At 35.5% G+C, this 23,606-nt stretch overlaps 1 long non-coding RNA gene across 4 annotated transcripts; it reads right to left on the bottom strand.

Annotated features, from left to right (window-relative positions):
• Positions 1 to 520: 520 nt before the first annotated feature.
• Positions 521 to 1,355, bottom strand: LOC149235038 (uncharacterized). Of its 4 annotated transcripts, none has more exons than XR_016268250.1 (3): positions 1,261 to 1,355; positions 997 to 1,063; positions 521 to 895 (listed from the first exon to the last, which is right to left on the bottom strand). It is a non-coding gene; the product is annotated as an uncharacterized LOC149235038 (long non-coding RNA). The 4 variants fall into 4 exon arrangements; XR_016268249.1 differs by having other exon boundaries at positions 1,217 to 1,340; XR_016268248.1 differs by having other exon boundaries at positions 521 to 1,063.
• Between the last annotated feature and the right edge of the window lie 22,251 nt (positions 1,356 to 23,606).

Raw genomic sequence — 23,606 nt, 5'->3', positions numbered from 1 at the left:
TTCTTGAAGAAAAACCCCAAATATGCGTGTACATTATGACACCAAAACCTTAAGACGGACTGGTAAGTCCCGCTACAAGGCTGAACGCATATATATATATATATATATATATATATATATATATATATATATATATATATATATATATATATATATATATATATATATATATATATATATATATATGCTACATCGTTAGCTATATAAATTAAGGAAAAACACAAAAGCAAACCAAATCCCGGACCGGACAGCCGTAGCCGGAGATCGATAATACATTCATAATCTAGACTCTGTAGCTTGCATGCATTGAATTCACAGTCAAAACAACGCATCTAAATACCCATTAAATAAACAATGTCTGTGGGCAGAATAGCTCAACAATGGTACTATATGCATTCTCAGGCCGACTTATATATAAACCCCGGCTACAAAGTCGAATGGAAAAGAGATCGAGCCGCCGGATATCAAACCAAACACAATATATAACAGCAGTAATATAACAGTGGTATTATAACTAAAATATAACAACTTTCGTACAGAGAGTCTCTTGGCGTTAAACGCATTTTCATATGGAAATAGATGGCTATATATTAGTCATTTACATAGAAGAAACTCAGCATGGTAAACTAAAAATAAACAGAAGACACATTCCGCCGAGGGGGCTGAAATAAACGTATGCGAACAAGTCAAGCTTAAAAGGATTAATTCCATTTATACAGAAGTCATGAAACTTGTATGACAGAGTCTATTACAAACTTGTTCCCAATAGTTGCCGTAAACAGAAAAGAGCCGAATGGCTTAAAAACTTAAATAAACATGTTAAAATGGTCGAAGCTCAGAGTATGGTGCTTCCCGCCTGAGCAAGGCTAGAAGCCGATTCATTGCCAAGTGAACCCTGGTATATGGAGAAGTCGAATCGAAACAGTCATTGTCTGTCGGATTCAGACTTCGATTTGAGTAAAGGAGAAGTGCAGCAGTCAACAGAGATATGCCTACCTGGTTCAGGGCGACTGGCGGCATGTAGGAAGCTACCCTTGCTTCCAAGTCCAACGCCAGCTTCGACCTGAATCAGAAACCAATGATTCATTAATCTATACAACATATTGCAGTAAGTAATGGTGGAACAATAAACTTTAACACTGCTAAACTATAACTGTAAGCCGTGACAGACAAGAGACTGTAACCATATCGAGAAGAAAGGAACAAGGATTAATACCGTTAATAGACACTGAAGCTGTGAAAACCATAATGGACGCATACCTGAAACGATACCAGAACCTGAACAGCAGCTGTAGTTCGCATTAGAACTATTCAATAACCCAGAGCTCAGTAACTCGACACTTGACAAATGAAAATAATAAGAATCCGAAGAAAAGGGATGGGTTTATAAACCTACCATGTCTATGACCGGTTCGTGGCACGATTGCTCTCCGTCGATCTGCCTTAAGCCTTGTCCACCATTCGATAGCCAGTAGAGATGGGCGCGAAAGCAAATTCACCGAGAAGTCAGACGGTAAAACCTCGAGCTCCGGGAGCACATGGCCAAGTGCCATCGCACCGTCCGCCTTGCCAACTGGACGACGCAGGGTTGAGCAGATGGTACCAAGTACAGAGGCCGGACGATCGTGATGAATGCAGGTAAGTTCGGATGTTGAAAAGATCCGAGTGGTAGCTATTACTAATTAATGAAATTGAATTCGGTGCAATGTATGTAAGCCGAAGGTTTCGTGGTGGCAGAGTTTCAAAGGGTTATGTAATATATGCCATGTGTATATGCACAAAACATTTAACCTTAATCAATCAACCGGATTAATGCAGCGTGTAACCTTTATACCTGCCTCACGGGGATATGGTCATATTTCATTTAAGCTGCCACCTTATACATATATAGATCCGTTGTTGATGTTAACAAGTTATTATTAGTACCAAGTAATGTAACATATATGTTTTGATATCGACTAATGTTTTTACCATAGTACAATGTTAAGGTAAGTGATTGCCTAGTAATATTTAAAAAAAAAAAATTTATATAGAGGTGCGTGACAAATTGGTATCAGAGCTAAAGGTTGCAATACTAGCGCCTTTGGGAATTGGTAAGCGGAAAGGATATTGAAGTACGCCATTAGTAGGCATTAACTCAGGTATGAGTTTAATCATTCGCATATTCATTTGTGCCGTACACTACTTTTGGTATGACAGGTGTGATTCATGTTTATAACTTCTTTGAGAAGTAGGTAATAAGTTGTTGCATAACTACATTCAGGATTCCTGATGAGGAAAAAGACAATGAAACTTTTGTCGCACTTAAGAACAATATTGAACACTCATTGAGGAAGTGACAATCAACTACCAAGTTTTAATTTGCAAATATGGCAATAACAATGATGCATAAATTGAACTAGATTGAAATTACAATGAACGAAACTTAATAGGCTAATGCATGAATATAAATCAGGGGAAACATCCTTGAATAGGATGAAAAATTGTTTAAAAAAAAAAAAAAAAAAAAAAACAAAAAACATGCAATGAGTCAAGCAGCAAGACTTGATTGTCATAACTAACTTTGATTCAGTCTTATCATGGATGCATGAAGATGATTGGTAGTTGAGATTGGTTAGTGTTGTATGACTAACCCATGGAACTTGTATGCATTAATTGAATTGGACTAAGATTGCTACAATCCGTAAACAAGTGAAGTTGATTGATGTCGCATGTATGGAATGTGTGTGTGAAGATTCTTACTCTCTCTGTGCTATAGTTCTAGTTGTTTATGAGAAGAGTTCTTAATTTTATTCACCATGGGAATGCATGATGAATAGTATATGCTTATGTCCTATTAGATTTAAAGATGATTGCCCTCTAATTAAGTGAAATCCATTAGCATGGTATGTGTTTGTCATTACTGGTTGAGACATAAAAACCATTGGAGCCTTAATGATGGTTGAATTTATCTCTACTATGGGAATGATGGATTTCTTATGCATGTTGCATTCCAGTGTGAACTTAATTGGAGAGGCATGTTCGGTGGGTAACATTTCTAGGATCCATTTATGGTATAGTTACATATGATAATTACTCATAAATAGACTACCTGTGTTAATATAGTTGTCAGTAAACTCTAACTACCTTCCCCAGCTATAGATGCTTCCAAAGGAAAAGGAAGCAAGGAGAAGGAAGAAGACCGTGCTGTAGGGACAGACGGAGATGGGAAAAGAAATCGCTAAGCCTGGTGATGACTAGATAGAGCAAGCTCCGGGTATCAGAATCTTGCAGAAAGTCTGGAAATGACTAGATAACGCTTGATGTGCATGTGAGTATTCCCTTGACCATGCTTAAGGAGTTGGAAAATGATAACTATAGTGTATTGATGTGATGATTTTCGTAATGCCTCCTTCAAGTTATTATTCTGAAATGGACACATAGTACTGTTATGATAGTTGTTGCATCTAGCATCAAGTGGTAACTCTGGTGCGTGTGTGACACTTAGGAGATTATGCTTCTAATTGCATAAAGTAGAGCCATTGCTTCCGGTAAAGGTGGTTTAACTTGTTAAGTTATGCATAAGATAAGTGTCTTGTTCACTTTCTTGAAGAACACGTATGAATGTTTTATATGATTTCTTAGTAGAGGAAGTATTTGAATGCATACAATAAAAGAATGGTTCTTTTATAGATTTTCTTGGTAAAGAAAATGTGTTAAAGCATGCAATTAAAGATTGATTATTTTGTATGCTTTCTTAATAAAGCAAATAAGTAGTTCTTATTGGGAAGACTCCACGTGAGTCTTGTATGTGAGATGCTTGTCTCTTGTCTATAAAATCTTGCTAAATATGGCCAAAGTAACTTCCTGAGGAAGAGTATATTACATATATACATAAACATAGTCTCATCCTAAGAGTATGCATGCTTCATGTATGAAGATGCAGGATTTTATGAGAATTTTCTTGAAAATAAAAGTAGAGGTTCTTTCCTTAAAGACACATTAGAATAGTGTTCATACAAGAACCAAAATCCTTACTTGTTTCATGAAAAGAACTATGAGCATTGAAGTAAGGTAGTTGTGTTAGGAGAACACATGTTGCATATTGATAGCTATTGTGACTTTGGAATTGTAAGTCAGTGTGTACTTAGAGGAAGTGGTCATGTCAGCTTCTTTGAAATTAATAATCTCTTGGAGAGATTGTCTTGTTGGATGAGCTGTGTTGGTTGCTTGATTTTGATGCATAAAGGATAATTAATCCTTGTTTTTGTATCTTGATTTTTATGCCTAAAGATAGATATCTTTAATAATTTCTGGAAAGGGAATCTTGAGAAACCCTCACATCTGAGGATAGAGAAATGAGGATTAAAATGACTTCCTCTAAGACAGAGGTGTGTGGTTTGTTGTATGTGATGATGGTAGTATGCTAGTGAAAGGTTTATATGATAAGCAATGGTATGCACAAAGATTAGTCATTATGATATAGAGTTATGATCTTTGTATGTTGGAGAGATTATGTTTAATTACACTAACAATGCATGACTAAAGCTAGCCATAGTAAACGTAAGATAATACTCCATTAATGATGATTTGAATTGGAACAACAGACTATGGCAAGATAATACTCCATTAATGATGATTTGAATTGGAACAACAGACTATGGCAAAATTGGAAATGTTTAGATTATTAACTCAACTGTTGTTGACATTTATACATTAATAAGTATTTGCATATGCTTTTATACATGACAATATTGTATGCATGAACATTCTTGGAAATGGAATACGTGTTAACTAATGCATATTTATAACTACCGTTGCTGATGGGATTAAGTAGTGGTAGCTTAATGGCAACAAGAAAACTCATCACGTAAATTGCTGCAATGTGAAATGCAATTATAAATGAGAAAGAATGATGTTATATGATATGCATGAATTATGTTATTTGGAAAATTTGCATGCATACAACGTGTATGATGGATATGTTTCCCATCAATCTTGATGTTGTGGACCCATGTTGGGGTTAAGTGTAAATGCATAGTATACATGCATGTCTGTTGTGCTAATGATAATGTTCATATGGTTCATTGTGTAAATTACTTTGAGAAAGAGATGGCATAAGAGGAAAGAATTTCCTGTGTACGCTACGTCTGGTTAGGATTAGATAGTGTTTACTGGCGAGACCAGTGTGATTGCGGTCGAGTAGGACCTGCGTTTACTGGCGAGACCAGTGTGATTGCGGTCGAGTAGGACCTGCGTTTACTGGCGAGACCAATGTGATTGCGGTCGAGTAGGACCTGCGTTTACTGGCGAGACCAGTGTGATTGCGGTCGAGTAGGACCTGCGTTTACTGGCGAGACCAGTGTGATTGCGATCGAGTAGGACCTACGTTTACTGGCGAGACCAGTGTAATTGCAGTCGAGTAGGACCTGCAAGTGCTTGGGTTGATGACAGTTACCTGCCCAGAGGGGTTGATGGTACTTGTCTGCCCAGAGTTGGGTTGATGGCAATTACCTGCCCGGAGGGGTTGATGGTACTTGTCTGCCCAGAGTTGGGTTGATGGCAATTACCTGCCCAGAGGGGTTGATGGTACTTGTCTGCCCGAAGTTGGGTTGATAGAAGCTACCTGCCCAGAGGGGTTGATGGTACTTGTCTACCCAGATTCATTCTCCCTGGAATTCTTGAGCTGGTTGGCCAGTGAAGTTCCATGTTAGACCTGGTAAGGTCTCTATCAAAGAAACTGTCTGGATGTGAAAATGACTCGGTTTGGTTATGGAAACCAATTCCCATGGGTTGGGAATTCTTTAGCCTTTATGGTACTCATAGTTAAAGAAATTAACGAATCAGCTATATGATATGTTAAAGATGAATTCTATATATAGTTGTGTAAAATATGTTATGCACGTTTAACAAGAAATGAATTTAGTACTCAATAAGGAATTATTGGAAATTTTAATTCCTTTATCATATTATTAATCTTGTGAAAGTCGTAGTAGGGAATAAGACCATTTTCAAATGATGCAGTGATTGATTGTTTTAGAGCTAGGTGCTCTTTTGATACATCTAGAAGCACTTTGCGGATGTCTTTAGTAAGAATTCGTTCAGTGTGCACGTGAGCAGTGATTTATCATTTGATGATTGGTGTTAGTGCTCTTTAAGTACTTGTAAAAGTACTGTGATTTAGAAATCATCTAACATTGCACAATTGAATTGATAGTCAAAAAATATTTCATTTGACTCGAAATATAGTGACTAATGCAATTTATTTGTTAGTCATATATTACAGGAATTACTTACCGTGGAGGAATGAAGAGATTTCCAACTACTATTAAAATGCTTACATGAAAGTATTCATGGTTTTCAAAATAGATGGCAAGTAATGGTAAGTTGACACAGAAAATTGTTATCATGAATGAATAAGGGCCAAGTGGTGGCAATTAAAAGTTGCATAGTTTGCAATTACGAATGCTTATGATTATTGATGCTTATAACTAATGATATTTCTTATGATTATATCATTATTATTTCGGGTATTGTCATTAATTGGAATAAAATCTTGGATTCCAAAGGGGAAGGATCATCATTGTGTGTGGATTAGATGATCATACATTGAGTACAATCTAAAGTTCCAACAAGAGATGAACATCGAGGACGGTGTTCCTGTTAAGGGGGGGAGTATGTCATATCCCTATTTGCAACTACCCTGAGTAAAAAGTAATTCTAAAAAAAACTTACAAATCAGTTGTTGAACCGATTCTTGAATCAGTTATTGAACCGATTCTTGTTTCCTGTAAAATTGAACGAGGGGATGCTGGTCTGGGCATCTTTGATGGAAGAGCGTGAGACTGAATAGGACTGAAGGTCGCGTGTTTGATCGGTATCTTTGTTGGGAGACATATGAGTATATAATAGAGACAGACGGAAAACAGAGAAAAAATGCTATGTCTGGTTAGGATCAGATAGCATAAGTGGAAAAGGAATTTTTCCTGTGCACGCTATGTCTGGTTAGGATCAGATAGCATTGACTGGCGAGACCAGTGTTATTGCGGTCGAGTAGGACCTGCAAGTGCTTGGGGGTGGAAGGTCAGAGAAGGAACTCTTCCTATGGTCGGGTGGTTTGACAAGCACTCAAGTAGGTTTGCAGAATAGCAGGTATGGCCTACTGTGAGATTACATTTATTGAAATTATCTGTTTACTGTATTATGCTAAACTAAGTGCTGTGCTGTGAAACTATTTATCTACTGAAGCCATCTTTTATTCTGCACTGTATTAAACTAAATTACTGTAATGTGAAAAGAAGTGGAACCAGCAAGGGGTAGCTGTCTAGTACTCTTATCTGAGAGAAATAAAGAAGAATTAAACAGTATTTGCATAAACAGAGACTGAAACCCATTTACATTTAACGGACATCAAACCCTTGTATCTTGTTATCAAAAATCATATGATATAAATCTGAACAAACAGATCATTATTAACCGAATGACGTTTAGAAATATGGGAAGGGATACGTTAGACCCATTGCTTGTTTTTATAAACTGAGTAAAGAAATATATGTATATATATTCTGTACAGCAAGATTCGGGAGAAAAACAGAGTAAACATTCTTGAAGAAAAACCCCAAATATGCGTGTACATTATGACACCAAAACCTTAAGACGGACTGGTAAGTCCCGCTACAAGGCTGAACGCATATATATATATATATATATATATATATATATATATATATATATATATATAGATATATATATATATATGCTACATCGTTAGCTATCTAAATTAAGGAAAAACACAAGCAAACCAAATCCCGGACCGGACAGCCGTAGCCGGAGATCGATAATACATTCATAATCTAGACTCTGTAGCTTGCATGCATTGAATTCACAGTCAAAACAACGCATCTAAATACCCATTAAATAAACAATGTCTGTGGGCAGAATAGCTCAACAATGGTACTATATGCATTCTCAGGCCGACTTATATATAAACCCCGGCTACAAAGTCGAATGGAAAAGAGATCGAGCCGCCGGATATCAAACCAAACACAATATATAACAGCAGTAATATAACAGTGGTATTATAACTAAAATATAACAACTTTCGTACGGAGAGTCTCTTGGCGTTAAACGCATTTTCATATGGAAATAGATGGCTATATATTAGTCATTTACATAGAAGAAACTCAGCATGGTAAACTAAAAATAAACAGAAGACACATTCCGCCGAGGGGGCTGAAATAAACGTATGCGAACAAGTCAAGCTTAAAAGGATTGATTCCATTTATACAGAAGTCATGAAACTTGTATGACAGAGTCTATTACAAACTTGTTCCCAATAGTTGCCGTAAACAGAAAAGAGCCGAATGGCTTAAAAACTTAAATAAACATGTTAAAATGGACGAAGCTCAGAGTATGGTGCTTCCCGCCTGAGCAAGGCTAGAAGCCTATTCATTGCCAAGTGAACCCTGGTATATGGAGAAGTCGAATCGAAACAGTCATTGTCTGTCGGATTCAGACTTCGATTTGAGTAAAGGAGAAGTGCAGCAGTCAACAGAGATATGCCTACCTGGTTCAGGCGACTGGCGGCATGTAGGAAGCCACCCTTGCTTCCAAGTCCAACGCCAGCTTCGACCTGAATCAGAAACCAATGATTCATTGATCTATACAACATATTGCAGTAAGTAATGGTGGAACAATAAACTTTAACACTGCTAAACTATAACTGTAAGTCGTGACAGACAAGAGACTGTAACCATATCGAGAAGAAAGGAACAAGGATTAATACCGTTAATAGACACCGAAGCTGTGAAAACCATAATGGACGCATACCTGAAACGATACCAGAACCTGAATAGCAGCTGTAGTTCGCATTAGAACTATTCAATAACCCAGAGCTCAGTAACTCGACACTTGACAAATGAAAATAATAAGAATCCGAAGAAAAGGGATGGGTTTATAAACCTACCATGTCTATGACCGGTTCGTGGCACGATCGCTCTCCGTCGATCTGCCTTAAGCCTTGTCCACCGTTCGATAGCCAGTAGAGATGGGCGCGAAAGCAAATTCACCGAGAAGTCAGACGGTAAAACCTCGAGCTCCGGGAGCACATGGCCAAGTGCCATCGCACCGTCCGCCTTGCCAACTGGACGACGCAGGGTTGAGCAGATGGTACCAAGTACAGAGGCCGGACGATCGTGATGAATGCAGGTAAGTTCGGATGTGGAAAAGATCCGAGTGGTAGCTGTTACTAATTAATGAAATTGAATTCGGTGCAATGTATGTAAGCCGAAGGTTTCGTGGTGGCAGAGTTTCAAAGGGTTATGTAATATATGCCATGTGTATATGCACAAAACATTTAACCTTAATCAATCAACCGGATTAATGCAGCGTGTAACCTTTATACCTGCCTCACGGGGATATGGTCATATTTCATTTAAGCTGCCACCTTATACATATATAGATCCGTTGTTGATGTTAACAAGTTATTATTAATACCAAGTAATGTAACATATATGTTTTGATATCGACTAATGTTTTTACCATAGTACAATGTTAAGGTAAGTGATTGCCTTGTAATATTTAAAAAAAAAAAATTATATAGAGGTGCGTGACAGTAGCGTTTTTGATTCGCAGTGAGTCACGACTCAGCGATACTATTGGCCCTCCCTTTAAAAAATTGTGGAAGACTGACCATTCTTTTGTCTTCACTTGGCGGACTTTCGTGAAGTCCCCCTTACTTGCGTTGGACGAAAAGAAAAGAGCAAGAGTCCGAAATGGAATTCAACCCCCAATGGTGCAAGCGTCCGTTCTTTTAAGCCCTCTTCGGGGCGCTGTCCACTGTAATTCGTGAGATTGTTTGATTTTCATGTAACAGAATTCGGGAGATGGGTCAGCGAGTGGAGAGCTGGCGCGTCACGTTGCGCGATTTCAAGATGACAGACGTGGACGATTTCATGGTGTGGGCAACGGACGAGAAAGCGGCGGATTTCTGCTCCTGGGAAGTCTACAAATCCAGAGAGGAAGCGGAGAAATACGTGAGCACAGAAGCTATTCCGCATCCGTGGTACAAAGCAATATGTGTGGACGGGAAGGCGGTGGGTGCGATCTCGCTCAAGCTGGGCCAAGGCCACGCCAGATGCAGAGCAGAAATTGAGTATGTGACGGCCGCCCACTGTTGGGGTAAGGGCATCGTCACTCAAGCCGTTAAGTTGGCAGTGCCCGCTGCGTTCCAGGAGCTGCCAGATCTGGAGAGGATCGAAGCGTTGGTGGAACCCCAAAATGTGGCGTCGCAGAGAGTTCTGGAGAAGGCGGGATTCGTTAAGGAAGGGCTGCTGTCCAGGTACGTGACTTTCAAGGGCAAAACCAGGGATTTCTTTGTTTATCGGATCCTCTCTGCCGATTTGCCAGTCGCAGTTCCTCCATAAGCCTCCAGCCATTTAACTATGGTTTCATTATGTGTGTAACACAGCTAGATCTGTGTCTTTTGGCGGTTAATATAATTTAAGTTTAGACTTTGGTTAGGTTTAGAGCTTCATTCTATAGTTGAGTATGTGTCAGTTTGACGCTGTGTTAAAGATGATAATTTTTTTTATTTAATGTGTAATTCTGTATACTATTTTGCCCAACAAAATAAATAAGTGTAAAAATTTAATATTTAACTTAATATTTTTTTCAAAATTTTCTTTTTCTATTTTTTTTCCAGCTATTTACCAAAATAAATAAGTGCAAAAATTTAATATTTAACTTAATATTTTTTTCAAAATTTTCTTTTTCCATTTTTTTTCAGCTATTTAACAAAATTACTTGAATAGAAAAAAATTGAAATTGAATATATATAAAAGTTGTGTTTGTTTTTATATTTTCTTTTTCCATTTTTTTTCAGCTATTTACCAAAATTACTTGAATAGAAAAAAATTGAAATTGAATATATATAAAAGTTGTGTTTGTTTTTATATGTGTGTATTCTAGCTTATTTGTGTTACTTCTTTATGAAATCATGTGGATGCAACAACTTGTAAATATATCTATTTTAAATATGTATACTAATGAAAAGCTATAATGTTAAAATCAACCACCAAGCAATAATCTGTATGATGAATAACATTTGTTAGTTCGAAGCAGCACGTCAGTCAAAAAATTCTCTCATGTAATTTCTATGAAAAGACTTTGCTTAACTCATTATAGATTAACTCATTATAGATTACAGAAACTTGAATACAAAAAATCCATATTTCAAGACCTATATAAAGCATTATTGATGATCAAATCTTTATCCAAATTTTTTTCATAAAAATATATGACTGACTTTCCATTTTAAATCTGAGTTTGAAATTCTCTTAGCCGTACTTATAAACTGACTTTCCATTTCAAGTTTTGAGTATGAAATTCTCTTAGCTGTAATTATAAAAAATTATTCGTGCAAGTATAAAACTGACTTTCCAATTCATACTTTGAGTCTTTCTGAATTTTATTAAAAAAATTATTTCTGAATTTTATTAAAAAAATCATTTTAATTTTCGTCCAAAGAGATTAATTTGGCAATTTATTGATTTCAATTTAGAAAATCTCAATAAATTATCTTAATTCCAAAATTCCAAGTTTAATGTGCATCCAAAATGTTATAAGAAATTCTAGATCTTTAAGAAAATGCTTTTGATTTTTATTATATTGAGGAAGGTATGATTTTTATTATATTGAGGAAGGTATGCTCAAATGTTGATAAAGGTCACCCGGTCACCCTTAAAGATGGTTGACTAAACTATTTTCCTCTTCCTTTGAGGTACTTAACAAATATGTGTAGTATTTTTAATTTCTTAGGCATTATTAAGGGGTATGATTTTTTTTTTTTTATTCAAACATTTTTCTTAAACATCTCTCTAAAGTCATTTACGATATTATAGATGCATTCTACTCATTTAGAGATTTACGATACTATAGATACATTTTACTCCTTTAGAGTTTTTTTAATTGTTGTACTCTTGCTTAATTCTAAGTCTTGAATACAAAGTTATGATTTAATTTTTTTTATGGGTTTTTTTCTCTCTTGCCACTATCATTGTCATTTGTTGAACATATAATAACTAAATTTAACATTTTTTTGAGGAAAATTTTCCCTTTTGACATATCTTATTTTACAAAATTTCCTTACCGCAGTGTATCACATTGTTAAATGTTTTCAAGGGTGCAATATATTACATCTCAAACTTTTTTTCTCTTTACAACAACAACTATTTCATCTTTGAAAATTTTCATATCTACAATGTGTCGCACCATACACTTGGGAAAATCTCTCTTGTGACCATGAGCCTTTCCCTTTTAGAATTGGTTGAAACTTTCATTTTATGCATTATATTGCACAAAGTTCTCTTTTAATTTGACAAGCCAACTCTTTCAAAATCTATCAAATCCAAAACTCTTCTTATTCTCTCTGCTTTCATACTTCCTTACGCCTTTCTTTCTTCCCCTTTTCTCTCATTTTTTCCTTCTTGTCATCCCGACACATCTTTGAAAATTGCAGAAAGACTAGAAAAGCCTTACTACAGAGACCATATATGTTTTCATTACTTTAGCATTGGTTGTCCCGATTTTAGAAAAGGTAATTGTAGGTGTGGAGATGATTGTAAATATGTACACCAAGTCTTTGAATGTTGAGTTCATCTTATCTACGATGTGTCTCACCATACACTTGAGAAAATATCTCTTGTGACCAGGAGCCTTTCCCTTTTAGGATTGCTTGAAACTTTCATTTTATGCATTGTATTGCACAAAGTTCTCTTTTAATGTGATAAGCCAACTCTTTCAAAATATATCAAAACCAAAACTCTTCTTATTCTCTCTCCTTTCATCCTTCCTTTCTTCCCATTTTTCTCTCCTTTTTTCCTTCTTTTCATCTCGTCACATCTCTGAAAATTGTAGAAAGACTAGAAAAGGCTTACTGCAGAGAACCTAGATGTTTTCATTACTCTAGCATTAGTTATCCCAATTTCAGAAAAGCTAGTTGTAGGTGTGGAGATGCTTGTAAATATGTACACCAAGTCTTTGAATGTTGGCTTCATCTTATTACATGTAGCCTTGCAAAGGTATTATAAAAATAATAATAATTAATTAAAGAGTCATGACCTTGGGTCACTATTGTTCATGAAAAGGTGCCCTATGTTATATTTAAGTTGGGTCCATGAATGTAAAAGAACCATCCATCAATTATTATTCATTCTATATAAATACATACGTACATACATACATACATACATACATATATTGCATATTCAATTTCTCATGTACCAATTGGTATTTGAGTCCATCCACCATTTACTATGTCATTTCACTTCATTCTTTCTGTAGTCCAGCCCACCAACACATTTTTTCACTCAACATTCTCTCTACTCATATCTGCATTGCCAACATCTTCTAGAATTCAAACCCTTACACATTTAGTTTATTTCCTGCCTCAACAATTGTTGATGTATCCCCATGAATCCATTTCCCATGCAACTATTCCTACGTTCATTTGGACAATCCGTGTCCATCATTTCCACACCAATTTACATCCATTTCCCCACCATTCGTATATGCATCTATATCCTCGTGCAACTATATTCCTCCTCCTCAGTCCTTCCCTCCTTTTCTTATATGATTCAATATTCATCTCTTTCTAACACCACGTCCACAGTATAACTGAGTTTGAATGTGATTGTAGCCATCATAGCGACATTTTTCTTGTTGTAACCATGATGTGTTCTACTACGAATTTGTCCCAGGTCCCAATTTGTTCACTGCCAATCTTTCTTGAGTTCTAATTTATCCATTGTGGTAGATCTAGCCCGAGTCTCTACTGTACACTTCATTTTTCGACCATGCTATACCCTTATTGCATAGCATGTGGGTTGAATCCATATGTTCAAGGGCTAGTTTTCTTTAGTTTTAGTAAGTTACGATATAACATTCTTATGCATACATGTATGTATGTATTCTAGTTATTAGTTTCAAAGAAAACAAGTCTAAATAGATTGAAAAATCCTACCGATTACTAGAACAATGACTATGAGTGAATTCAGTACAAGGTTGAACAAGAATGAGGAATGGCATGATACACTTCAAAAAGATTTGGAAAAGAAATGTACATAGTTAGAAGAGCCGAACAATCAAAATTGTGATGTTGTACAACAATATCAAATAGATATAAGGAGATTGGTTGAAAATAATCACATCGAATTAAAAGACCAATTCAATATATTACAAGGTCTCATACCAAACCTTGCCACATCACAAAACATGGCTGGTCCTCAACAAAATTCTTTAGTTATGTCCAACTCATAAACCCTGCGTAATACTTCAAATCCATAGTTAAATATATGAACTCATGGCATGATTATCCATAACCAATATCCACGATATAGCCAACCAATCATTGCATATCCACCCAAAACAAAATTAGAATTTTCAAAATTCAACAGAAATGAAAAAGAATGTGTGGCCTAGTTCAACAAAGTGAAAGAATATTTTGAGATCTATGATATTTACAATGACTATCAAAATATCAAGTATGCATTCACAAAACTAGAAGGAGATATGTATAACTAGCATATGTGGTAAAAAAATCAGGGTATTCAATAAATTAGAATAAATTTAAAGATGAATTGTTTAAATGACTCCAAGGTATCAAAGAAGAGAATATTTTTAGAGAACTTGTCATGTTGCAACAAAAAGGAAATGTGAACGAATTTACTTGTCACATGGTAAGAATTAGATACAAGAGTACATGGATTATTAATAGGATGACTAGTTTGATATTACATCATTGGAATAAAACCTCACATCTAGAATGAGATAAAGCTACATTATACTATAACTATGGAGGATGCAATAAAAAACAAAAAGTTGTAGAGAAAAAAATTGAAAGAGTATCATTTCCTAAATTTAAGAAAGTGTATTCAAAATGAAGAATTCCCCAAATTACAATAGAAAATCCAAAATAACTTCCATTGTAGTTAAGAGTGTTAATTTTTCACAGGTCTACATTGTTCTTTGTTTTGATAATTGCATTTCTTCATTAACACATTGAATTCACCCCATAACATTATAACATTATTCATATTTACATTATTATTCATCACCATATGCAACTATGTAGAAAGAGAAATATCATCAGCATCTATGCAGCAGAATATAAAGGAACAATAGAAGAAAAGCATACACACATAGAGACAACATGATTGGTTGGAGACCAGGGCATAACCCACTATGGGGAAAACCCTTGTAAATTCTTCCTCTTCTTAGATCATCATCAAATGATTGAGCAAAAGAGAGTATAATGATCCATATCTTTATCTATACAACAAAACAACTAACACATCCATAACATGACCTTAAACATACTTATACTCAAAGATATTGATTCTGAGGATTGTAATGCACTTTTACTAACTATAGTAAATTGTTGGATATTGTTGTCACTATGTTGAACACTGCTAGATACTGATATCTCATATTTTGTCTCAGATGCATGCAGAGATACTATGTGCGAGCGTCTATGGTAGATGTGGACGCTCTCTGGAGAAATGGATGAGTGCGTTTGGGACAGATCTGGAAACTCCCAAGAGAACTACATGCGGGCGTCTGGGATCCAACTGCACTACGGAAACCCCAACCTATTAGACTCTCCCTTAGACACCCTGTGCGAGCGTCCGAGGTTGATCTGTACGCTCTTTGCAGTACTGGCTGTGAGCGTGCGGGGACGAAATAGAACTGCAGAATCCCTAGCCTCCCGGATGTTCCCTTAGACACTGTGAGTGAGCGTCCGAGACTTCCCGGACGCTCTCAGGGCCATATTGTGCCAACTTCCAGGGAAGAAAAAATTTAGTTATGTGCGAGCGTTTGTGACTCAGAAACCCTAGACATGTGCGAGCTTTGACCCTACACTTTGTTGGTTGCTGCATTTTCTATATTTGTTGTTTCCCGCAATTTCTAGATTTCAATTAATTTACCACTCTAGATTAGCATTTGAATTTTGTTGTGTACAATAGGTTAAATTTCCGATTCAACAAGGTGTCGTTTAATTTAGTATTGATTCAAGCCATGTGATTAGCATACTTTGTTTTCCTGTCATTTACTTTACGCTTTTTAAATTTAGTTTTGCTATTCAAGTCTTACATTTTATTTCTTGTTGAAAGAGCTTGATAGTGTAGAATAAAATCATGTAGAACCAATGTTAACTGTTAGTAGTTGCTTGCATGTATTTTGTCGATTGCATTGAAATAAAAATACGTTATTAAGGTTGATAAATAATGTTTAGTTGATTAATTTTTTTATTATTAAGCAATTAATTTCCCCAACAGATAACACTAATGGCTGTGACATTGGTATCTCCCTACAACCACTCTCACCAAACCTCCCATTCAACCATGCCTTTGTCCCCCAACCACCATGGTTACATCATTGATAGTAGTATCCATAATGGAGGGCCACACGATAGAATCCTATGACTCAATTGGTCAATGCTTCCTATGACATCAACATATTCAAGCTTCCAAAGATAAAACCGCTCTTAGGTTGGGGGAAAACTCTTTCATATCTAAGGGGAAGGGAAGGGGCATAAAATATCACCCGTCCAAATCCAAAGTCAAAGCACATTTAAACATGGCTTCCATAAAGAAACATTTCATCATTACGGTTATTAGAGAAGGGAAGGCCCTAGGAGGAGTTACCAAATGATTATACAGTCCTTCAACTGTAGGGGTTTGTCCAACCCCTCTAAAATATTGGCCCCTGGGAGGCGAGTAGTTTTAAATTATGCCAATATTATCCTATTACAAAATATGATGGGAGAGGTGGAAGCAACTTTAAAGGTGTTGGAGAATTTATTTAAGGGTTGTATTTTTTCAGTTTTGATGCACAAGGGTGAGCAAGTGGCGTAGTTATTGGATGGAACCATTGGAATGTAAAATCCATAAACCAATGGCGTCTTGAATTCGTTTTAGGCATGGATTTTATCTCTATAGACATAAACCTAGAATTAAGAGTTATAAACATACATGAACCTTTTATGGAGAGAAAAATATTATGATAATCCATTTTTCAGAAGAAACTGTTGCATGTAGAGAATCTAGGCTTGGGAGGGGATTTGAATTTCTCTTTAGGAGTGGCCAGAGTTTGGAGGCCACATGCAAGACCTAATCCTCTAACAAATTTCCTTGAGAATTTACTTCTAAGTCATAAGTTAATAGATGTTGAGATGACAAAGATTTAACCAATATGGAGAAATAAGGGAGTTAGAGAGGCCAGGGTAGCCGAAAGAATGTACCGGTTCCTTCTCTTTGAATTATTGGCAGAAACTTTTCCCTTGATGCAAAAATGGGTTGCTCAAGGGGGAGATTCTAACCACCACCCCATTTTACTAGAAAACGAAGGGGTGGGAAATGAATCAGTGAGTCCTTTCAATTTCATTATGGCATGGTTAAAAGAAGAATATTTTTTAAATTTGGTTAAATCTATCTAAGTCCCTCATAACCCTGCCTCTGAGACTTCTTCTAAAATCCATTTTGCAAGAAATATTTCCCAAGTCAAGAAGCATTTAATTCAATGGAAATATTTAAAGCGGATTAGGGATGAAAAATGAAGGATGTTGAGACACAAATAGATCAATTGGGGAATATTGGGGATGGGGGGTTACTTAGTGATGACATAAAGACTAGAATTCTCTAGCTCAAGGCTAGGAAAATGAAATTTTTGGAAGAAAAGGAGGTAGCATGGAGGTTAAAAAGAAGAGATATTTCGCTAAACCAAGGGGATGAAAATATGAAATTATTCTAAAACTTTGCTAAAGGAAGGAAAACGGCTAGCGCAATTCAGAAGATGGAAAACTAGGAAGGGGGCTTTGCCTCCTGATTTGAGGAACTAGCGAACCTAGGGAAACATCATTTTCAGACCCTTTTCAAATCCAATAAAGATGCCTCGATAGAAAAGGTTATTATAGTAGCTTAATTATTTCCCAATTTTTTCAAAGAGAAAGACAATCACAATTCAAAACAGGAAATATCAAATGTGGAACTCCAAGATGTTTTACACAGTTTTCACAAGTGTATGACCCTAGTCAAGGAAAGTTATAACCTCTTTCAATAACCTTTCATAGCCTTAATACCAAAGGTGGAAAACCCTACTAAAGTTAATGACTTTTGACCAATTTCTCTCTATAATTGCATTTACAACATTATTTCCAAAGATATTGCTGAACGCCTGAAACCAATTTTCTCTAGATTTATATCAAAAGAAAATTTTGGTTTCTTGGAAGAAAACCAAATCCATGAAGCCATTGGAGTGGCCCAGTAAGGCATTCATAGCCTTAAACCAAGGAAATTAAAGAGTTTTGTTCTAAATATTGATCTTTTAAAATCCTATGATCGAGTTAACTAGATTTATATTCATTTGTATTAACTCATATTGGCTTTGAAGTTGTCTTCATCACTTAGGTTATGAGTTATTTCATAATGATTTCCTTTGTGATTTTGATCAACAGTTCTATGCCTCCTTTTTTCCATTCTCAACGAGGACTTTGTCAAGGACGTCCCCTCTCCTCACTTTTATTCCTCCTTGTAATTGAAGGGATCAATCGTCTACTAACTAATGTAAGACAAAGTCGGACATACATATGAATAGTGGTGGAAAAAATATTATTTTGTCACATTTATTGTTCATAGATGAAATTATAATTTCCCATGATGGATCATGTAGATATATAGAATTTCTTCAACAAGTCTTATCCCTCTTTTGGAAATCCATAGGCATGGAAATAAATTCCACAAAATCGATGATGTTTAGCCACTTTTTGGAAGATCTAAAGGTCTAGTTTGTACAACCCATATTCTCTTTTACTGTTGGGTCCCTATAATACTAGTGCATCTTGCTTATTTTTATTGTTGTGCCCATGTAGCCCCCATATTGTTATTGTTGTGCCCCACAGAAGCCCACTATTATTATTGTTGTTCCCTTACATTATTATTGTTATGTAGGCTCTGATTATATTGTGACCCCTTAGAATCCTATATATACAAAGGAGGTATTGTCATTTGTATCATCCAAGAATTGTTCATTTATGTAATGTAAAGGAGGCTTCCCCCTCGAAGAGGATATTTTTTAAGTTTTTGATCTATCTATTTGTGAGATGGTTCCATAACATTTGGTATCAAAGCTTTCGATTCTAGGGTTTCCTTGTTTCAAATAGGTCATCGTGGAACTTTCACTATAACATTTTTGCTATGGATTTTCAAAAGTTGATGTTTCAACCACAGGAATCCAAAAACTTGGTGAACTTCATGCTAAAATTTCATATCTTGGTTCGCTATATTTTCTGAGATATGGGCTGATGAAGCTATGGTTTTCTCATGCTCCAGAATTTAGTCGCAAACAAGTGACCTAGGGAAAATCATCATAACTTTCGTTTCAAAGATTGGAATTGAATTCTGTAAAAATTGGCTAAAATAGCATGTAATTTAGTTTCATCTGAAGGAATTTCATGGCTGAATGTTGAAACAATGACAAGTGACATCCCGTACAACTTTGCTCTACGAAACCTGTTAATAATGCAGTGTTGAAAAGAATATTCATAGGGATACCATAAGACCAAATTTCAGCACTTGCAGATCCCAAATTATAGAGTTACACCTGTTTCAAGATCGAGCTCCTAAAAGAAAGAAGGTGTGTATTTAAAAAAAAAATTGCCTAACGTTTGTTTAAAAAGTTACTTTGAAGTGATTCCAAGGGCATATTGAAGCATATATATCAGTATTTCGTTTTAAAATTCCTCCCAATCAAGATAATTTTACACCCATTAAGGCCTCATAAAGCTCTATTATGACGCATGAAGAGGAAGAATTGCAACATATATATCAAAATTATGGAACCAAGTGCAACAAATTTCGCTTTCACAAAGAGAAACCAAAGATGAACTAAAATGGGACATGGGTGGTTTAAAAGGAAACATGAATGGTTTAAAAGCAAACATGGAAGGTTTTAAGGAAGGTTTGACAAATTTGTTGCAAGAAAGGCTTCCCAGTGGTGACAAGGTAATCCATGAAAATCATGATGAGGACAAAAGGAATATTAATTATGATTTTAGAGAATCCAATATGGGGTTTAAGAACCACCACATTCCAAATATAAATATGAGGAATTTTGATGGTAAGGATCCAGTAACATGGATACTACAGATGGAGCAATATTTTGATCTACAGGATGTGCAACCCTCCCAAAAGATATGTATTGCATCTTTATATTTAGAACCCGATCAGTTTGTATGGTATAGATGGTTTTTTTTTTCGTAAACCACTTGTCACCTAGTTAATTTTTATGGAGGAAATGATAGAACATTATGAAAATACAAAGAGAAATCCCTTCTTTAGCCAATTGATAAATCTTAAACAAAAGGGTTCAATGAAGAAGCACATTGAAGACTTCCAAAAATTGAACATTAGGGTAACCAATATTCCAGAGGAGCATAGGATTGATGTATTCATAGGGGCTTTCAAAGATAACATCCAACATGAGGTTCACCTTTGGGAACCTAATTCATTAGAGAAGGCATGCAGGGTGGAAATAAAAGTTGAAAGAAAACTTATGGAAATAAGGAAGTCTACCACTCATAACTATAATGATGGAAGTGTTGTGGCTCCTATTTATTCTACAACCTAGAAGGTTGACGCCAAAAAAATTGGATGAAAAAAGAGCAAAACGGATTTGTTACAGTTGTGATAGAAAATACACTAAAGTTCATAAGTGTGCTGAGAAGAAATTATTCTACATAGATTGTGAAGAGGAGGAAGAAAAGTAACAAGAAACATCAAAATAGGAATATATACACTAGGAAACAACACTAGAGAAAGAAGAAATGAATCTGACCATATCTTGTAATGCATTGGTAGGAATTACCACTTCTCAAAATCTCAAGATAGAACTATATATCAAGAAGAAAAAGGTAATAGTGTTGATTGATTTGGGCAATACCCATAATTTTTTTCATTGTAAGATAGCCAAGGAATTGAATTGCTTCCTATATCTAGCATCAGAGTGTCAAGTGATGGTTGCAAATGGAGGAACTATAAATTTCTCTGGAAAGTACCATAATATTAAGCTAACCATGAGGGCATATGTATTGAATAGTCCAATGATTTCCATTCCAATGGGTGGTGCTGATGTTGTACTAGGAGTCCAATGGTTACAATATTTTGGGACAATAAATTTCAAATTTCAGTAACTTTTCTTGAATTTTTTTTGGGAAGGAAAGGAAGTTGAATTAAGGGGCATCACAGGGAAACAAAGAAATCTAATCAGCTCTAATGACATGGTAAATCTTTTGAAGAAATAAAAATGGGGCGTAATTACACAGTTATGCTCACTGCAGGTACAAACATCAAAACCATCTATTTCTCCAAATTTGTAAAAATTCTTGGACAATCATTCCAAGGTGTTTTAGACTCCCAAAGGCCTCCCACCTATTTATGATCATGATCATGCTATTCATTTGATCCCAAGAAGTTTTCCTCCAAACATCAAGCCTTACATATATCCTTATGCCCAAAAGTGTGAAATTGAATGTATGGTTGCAAACATGCTAGAGGCTAGTATAATTCAACCTAGTCAAAGTTTTTTCTCTAACCCAGTAGTATTGGTGCACAAGAAGGATGGATCATGGCATATGTGTTTATATTATAGAGATATCAACAAGCTCACTATTAAAGACAAGTTTCCCATTCATGTCATTGATGAATTGTTAGATGAATTACATGGAGAAATTTACTTCACCAAGTTGGATATGTGTTTAGCAAATCATCAAATTAGAATGAAAACTGAAGACATTCTGAAAACAACATTCAGAACTCAGAGGGTCATTATGAATTTTTGGTCATGCATTTTGGCCTTACTAACGCACCTTCCACATTTCAAGGTTTTATGAATTCCATTTTCAAACCCTTCCTTAGAAAATTTGTGTTTTCTTTTATGATATACTAATCTACAAAAAGTCTTGGAAGGATCATGTTCAACATGTTGATAGGGTGCTCAAACTATTTGAGGAGAAATAATTATATGAAAAAACCTCCAAATGTTTCTTTGGAATACAAGAGGTGGAATATTTGGGTCATATTGTATCTCATGAGGGTGTTAAGGTAGACCCTAACAAAATTAAATCCATGAAGGAATGGAAAATCCTCACAACCATAAAGCATATTCGAGGATTTATTCGGTTGACAAGGTATTATCACAGGTTTGTTAAGAATTATGGGAGAATAATGACACCTATAGCATCATTACTAAAGAAAGATGAATTTTCTTGGACCCTGGAAGAAACAAAGGCCTTTGAACATCTTAAAGAGGCAATGTGCCAAGCACCGATCTTAGCTAAACCAGACTTCACAATTTTTTTTACTGTGGAATGCGATACTTCGGGAAATGGAATTGGTGCTATTTTAATGCAAGGAAGACCAATTTCTTTTGAAATTCATCCAATCAAAGGAAAGTATTTGCACAAACTTATTTATGAGAATAAAATGTTGGCAATACTACATGCACTGAAGAAATGACGACCTTACCTAATGGGAAGACACTTCAAGGTAGAAACAAATCATGATAGTATTAAATACATTTTGGAACAAATATTACCTTCAAAAGAGTAGCAAAAATGGGTGACAAAGATGTTGGGTTATGATTTTGAAATCATCTACAAAAAGGGGAAGCAATATGTTGTTGCATATGCACTCTCTATAAAGGATGAGGTTGTGGAAGCATCGTTTTGTGCCATTTATTTTATTCAACTTGAGTGGATAACCGAAGCAAGGGATGAATGGAATAATGATGAAGAGGTGTGGTCACTCATTCAAAAGTTGCAACAATATCCAAATACATATGATACATTTAGATGGAAAAATTATTCATTGTGGTATAAATATCACTTATATCTTTGTAAAAATTCCCAACTGACACAAAATATTCTTTTGGAATTGCACACCTCTCCCTAAGGAGGGCACTCAAGACTTTTTAAAACTTATCATAAGGTCAAAAAGGAATTTTTTGGGATGGCCTTAAATCCGATATTTAGAAGTTTGTGGTAGAATGTTTGGTTTGCCAACAAAATAAAGTTGAGAAGATTAAGAACTCGATTCTGTTACAACCTTAAGCCATTCCTAGTCAGTGTTGGGAGGAGTTATCAATGGATTTTATCATAGATTTACCCACGTCTGAAGGAAAGAGTTTCATCATGGTGGTAGTTGATAGACTTTCCAAGTATGCACACTTTTATGCATTATATCATTCTTTTAAAGCCAGTACAAATTCTATTGCATTTATGGAAATTATTCAAAAGCTTCATGGAAATACATAGATTATAGTTAGTGACAGAGATACCATTTTCCCCAGAAGATTTGGACAGAGTTATTTTCTTGTTTTGGTACTCAATTAGGTCATATCTCATCTTATCATCCTCAATATAATGGGAAAACTAAGATAGTGAACAAATGTTTGGAGGGATATCTTCGTTGCTTTATATCTGATAAACAAACACAATAGGTCAAGTAGTTACCTCTAGCTAAATGATGGTATAATACTTCTTTCCATACTGCTACAAAAATGACCCCATTTATGGA

This window comes from Pinus tabuliformis, chromosome 8, assembly GCF_031772625.1.
Source record: "Pinus tabuliformis cultivar Carrire ecotype Pingquan chromosome 8, CPIR1, whole genome shotgun sequence".
NCBI lineage: Eukaryota > Viridiplantae > Streptophyta > Pinopsida > Pinales > Pinaceae > Pinus > Pinus tabuliformis.
The sequence above is the reverse complement of the archived record's forward strand: the minus strand, read 5'-3'. Positions and strand labels throughout refer to the sequence as shown.